Source organism: Chrysoperla carnea, chromosome 1, assembly GCF_905475395.1.
Source record: "Chrysoperla carnea chromosome 1, inChrCarn1.1, whole genome shotgun sequence".
Classification (NCBI taxonomy): domain Eukaryota; kingdom Metazoa; phylum Arthropoda; class Insecta; order Neuroptera; family Chrysopidae; genus Chrysoperla; species Chrysoperla carnea.
This window is the reverse complement of record NC_058337.1, coordinates 106,351,560-106,356,388: the sequence shown is the minus strand read 5'-3', so window position 1 is coordinate 106,356,388 and position 4,829 is coordinate 106,351,560. Positions and strand designations below refer to the sequence as shown.

The following is a 4,829-nucleotide window of genomic DNA, read 5'->3' as shown; positions in this document are numbered from 1 at the left end:
GGCTCATTTAGTTGTATTTATTTTACACACATGAGCTTTGCTCTGTGTCTCACAGATTGGTCTTGGCTTAGCTGTAATTAACTGCGTCAGCTTAGCATATTTGATGTTGTACTTTGATCTTGTTGTTTCACATATGCAAGACCAAACAAGACTTGCAAGACCAAGTCCAATGAGTAAAACAAAGATGTTAAGCCCATTACACTAAATTCGTTAAACATAGATAGTCAAATACAGTCTTGGTCTTGGTCTTGCTTATCAGTATCTTTAGTGTAATAGGAAGGACGTTTGTAAGGTAGTAAAGAGAAGTTGATGAATTTTATAAACTACAGGTCAAGAATCTGATATAAATAACTTAAATTTTGCTACCTCGGGGGGAGTCCTACTTCTCGATGCAAACAAAGTTATACAAGCATTGACTTGCCGATTCTTAGTTGGGCATTCCTAGCTCGTGTTTTGGTTTGCCAACCCCAGGTTAAGCTGAATAAACAAAGTCTTACTTTGCCTACTCTTACCCAAATCTGTACCAAGGCTAATAAACAAGTCTTGGTTTGCTAACCCTTCCCCAATTCTTGGCCAAGAAAATTGAACCAAGTTTGTTGTTAATACATATTTATATTTTTTATTGTTAAGGTAGTAGAGAGAATTTTAATGAGATCAAGGGCTTTTAACTTTGCACATTTTCTTGTACATTGTATTTGTGTCCTACTATATGAAACAAATATCCGGGCTTGGAAAATGTAATACAAAACTAGGGTAGTCGAGATTTCCAATCTTGATCTAAATCTCCAACCAGATTTATTCAAAATTAGCCCGATGGTTATTTTCCCTATGGGAACCGTTCGAAAGTTCTTTTTTATAGCTTTATTTTTAATATAGAGTATAGAATTATTGCTACAGAGAGCTCTCACTACCGGAAACTTCAACCAAACATAATCCGTTGCCTCAATTTTATAATCCATGTCTCGAAAAAACAACTCTAGGAGTAATTTTCTATGATACACAGAGTACACCTGGATACTGGAATAATTCTCATTAGTGTTTTTTTTCTTAACAATAAAGATAGATTAAATTGAACCGCGTGACTGTAGAGGACTTGGCTGAGTATTTAAGAATTAAACAATTTGGTTGGTATTTTTGTATGACTAATAGCTTTATATTTATCGCCAGTATCATTTTCCTTTGTCCATTCAATTATCTTGTTTATTTATTAAATTTCACTTTACACAAAAAAGTATAAGGGACTAAATTTCATTCACAAATACATTTTTAACTAAATCTTTTATGAAGAGAAGATGTACTGTTTTTTATCAAATGCAACTCGTTAAGTTTTTCTTTCAAATTTATATGCGAGATATTATGTTTTCACGAAAAAAATCATTTCAATTTTTTCACATTTTCACATCAGTCCGGAATTAGTCAAAAAGGAATCAAAATGGAATCAACAACGACCTTTTCGGAATTAAATCTTCCTTTATAGAAGTAAAAATATACTCTTGAGTATTTCAAAAATTTCTTATTTTCTACTTTCTTTACTTACTATTTATATGATAAGGGATAATCAATAATTATATTATCTGCGTAAATATGAAAATTTTTGTGTGGGTTTAAAATTAAATTTTAATAATATAAGAAAATAATAAGATGTAAACACATTTTAATTGAAAAAAATACCAACTGTAGCCTTGAGTGTTTCTGTCATCGAAATAGGATTGAAATTATTTTATTTATTTAACATTTATATGGATTTTCTCTGGAACGATATTTCTGTCACATTTGTTTATTTAATCTGGAAAATGTTATTTCCAGATTAACAAACAATTGCTGTTGAACAAAAACAATAAACTACATTGATAATTTTTAATAGATTTTCATAGGAAAAACGTTGTAGCTCTTAATTACCTATCAAGAAAATGTGTTTACAAGAATATTAGCAATTATGGTTTCTAATTTCCAAGGAAATTAGGTGGTCAATAATAGAAAAATTTTCGATATTTATAGCTTACTTAGTCTTTCGATTATCTTAGTCCGAAAATTATCAGTTTTTCTTATCAAACAATTTCTACAGACGTCTAAAGCATGATTAGAAATTTTCTTATAAGAATTTCTGACAGTAAAGTTTAGAATTTCGAATATATCTACTGTTGTGTGAAAATAAGTGTATACAGGGTGGGCCATTTGATCTATAATGCCTAATTGCTCGTCTTGTAGTTAACCTATAAAAAAACAACTTAAACAAAAATTGTGGAGTTTGATGGGGGATATCATGTTCTATCATTAGATTGAACCTAGTTCTTGGGGTTGTTTTAATAGCCATTTTAGATTCTAAACGGTAAGAGGTAGAATATCAGTAGAATGTTGATCGTCATAAAAAAACTAACGAGGAAATGCGACATAAAGCATGTCATTATTGTTGCAATTAATCTAAAGAAAATACGCTTAAAGTTTATCGAAAGTTGTAGGTCAAAGACATGCACACAGCCGTTATTAGCGATATTTCTTTCGATTAAATGTAATAATGACATATTTTTAAGTCACATTTCTTCCGAAAGCTGGCGATTTTCAGAAAATGGCTTAGATCAAAATATTGGATTTTTTATGAGGATTAAAATTCTAATTTAAAGTGTTTTTCTATCTCTTGCCGTTTAGGATCCATTATATATTAAAATGGTCACCCTGTATAATTGCTGAAAATTTTTTTTTATCCAAAAAAATAATTATTTAATTCCTTGTTAAGGACATATTTTCTTGAAAGAACTACTTTTTTACAGTGTACCAATGTGAATACACGAACAGTTTTTTCTGAAGAATGTTCACAATGATAAAATATACATCGGTAAATTATAAGAAAGAAACCCAGAAAATTGGGTAGGAATTGGCGATTTTCCCTTGAAAGTATGTTCAAAGTGTGTGGAAAATTTTATGTAAAAAGTACAAATAAAAATGGGAGACACACGGTTAAATTAAAATTTTTTTAAAAAATCTACAATTTTCAAGAAAAACTATCAGTTTCCCGTTTAAACTTTTAGCGAGAATATTATTTTTTTTTTACTCGTTAACGATATGTAGAGTATACTGAAATGAATATTTTGTCTACGAATTTAATTTATGTTCTTAAAAACGTAAATGCTTACATTTTTTGATTCTTTGCCAAAAATTTAAACATCACTGATTTCTATCATTTATGCATGTTAACATAAGCCCGGCTAGCTCAGTCGGTAGAGCATGAGACTCTTAATCTCAGGGTCGTGGGTTCGAGCCCCACGTTGGGCGAATAAATTTTTTTATGTAATTCAAAATAAATTAATAATTTTTAAGGATTAACAAAAGTAAAAATTTTAGAAATCAAATTATTATTTTTTAATAGTTTTTGAAAATGTAACTGATTATAAAAATAAAATCAAAAGGACTTATTCTATTTAAAAATTGACTTTGTGAATGTTAATCGTCTTATGAAAAATTGTATTCAGATTTATAAATCCTTTGTCCTTAATATTCCCTTGCATATTATAATCAAACTTTTTGAATTATTTAACCCTTCTTTTTTTTGTAATTTTTTCTCAAGTATTGTCTTCAACTTTGAACAAAAGGTAAACTATAAATAGGCTCTTGTAAATGAATATTATCAACTATTTTGCATCTTTTTGCACTTATTGAAGTGTACTTGAATAATAGTTATATAGTTTTTTATTTTTAAGTGCACAATTTTTTATTATTTAAAATAAATTTTACCCTTATTTTTTTCAATAAAGATCAGCGATTTGTTTAATTTAAACTAGAACCCTTTTTTAATTTATGTCAATCTTCAAGATATTCGTTTAAAAATATGTATTTAATATCCGTCGGGTTTTGAATATAATTTATATGGAAATATACCTAAATGTTGACTAACAATTTTTTGGACTTAATAAGTAGGTACCAAATAGGGGAGTGAAAAATTTGATGGAAAATATTTTCAATTCCACTTCCACAATTTTTGAACATAAGGGAAAAAGTATTTTTTCTATCGAATCTCAATGGAAAATCACGAATTAAAGTAAATTTTTACAAATTTTTATTGAACTTGCTATAAATGCTCGAGTGGAACATTGCAACTCAATTTTGAAGTCGTTTTCGTCAACCGGTTGAGCTGAAATTTTGCATACATGTTTAGTTTGGATGACAATGTATAGTAAGGTAAGTGGCGTTGTTCCATTTTCCCATCGCTTCCACCATATTTTATATACATGCCTTTTTAAGTTTTAAATTAAAAAAAAAACTTTTTAAAGCACATCCTTTTATTGTACTTAAAAGTAGAAAATAATTTTGTCGGTCACTCAAACATGACAATTCGTAAAAGCTTGAGGCGCTCAATTTAAAATATATAGGTATGTAACTATGTTTGCTCGGGTGGAATCTTGCAAGTCAATTTTTATATTGAGCGCCACAAGCTTTTACGAATAGTCATGTATATGAGTGACTCCTGCAAAATTATTTTCTACTTTTAAGTTCAATAAAAGCTTGTGCTATTTTAACAAAGTTTTAAGTGCCTTCTTTCTACATTCTTATATGTCCTTATAATGTTAACTTTTTAAATGTACTGTTTTACATTGCTTCTGGATTCTGCGAGTTTCGTATTGGTGAAGGTCGGACGCCTGTGTAATTACTGAGATTTTGATTATTGTAAAATTATTGAATATTTATTTTATTTAAAAATTTTGGTTATTTAAATGGATTTTTTAAAAATATTTTCCATTTCTGAAATGAGAGAAAAAATAATCGCCCAACGTGGGGCTCGAACCCACGACCCTGAGATTAAGAGTCTCATGCTCTACCGACTGAGCTAGCCGGGC

General features: G+C 29.2%; 2 non-coding genes across 2 annotated transcripts; one reads left to right on the top strand and one right to left on the bottom strand.

The window, feature by feature from the left end:
• The first annotated feature begins 3,197 nt into the window (after positions 1 to 3,197).
• Positions 3,198 to 3,270, top strand: Trnak-cuu. The gene has a single exon. It is a non-coding gene; the product is annotated as a tRNA-Lys (tRNA).
• A 1,486-nt stretch (positions 3,271 to 4,756) lies between these two features.
• On the bottom strand, positions 4,757 to 4,829 carry Trnak-cuu. The gene has a single exon. It is a non-coding gene; the product is annotated as a tRNA-Lys (tRNA).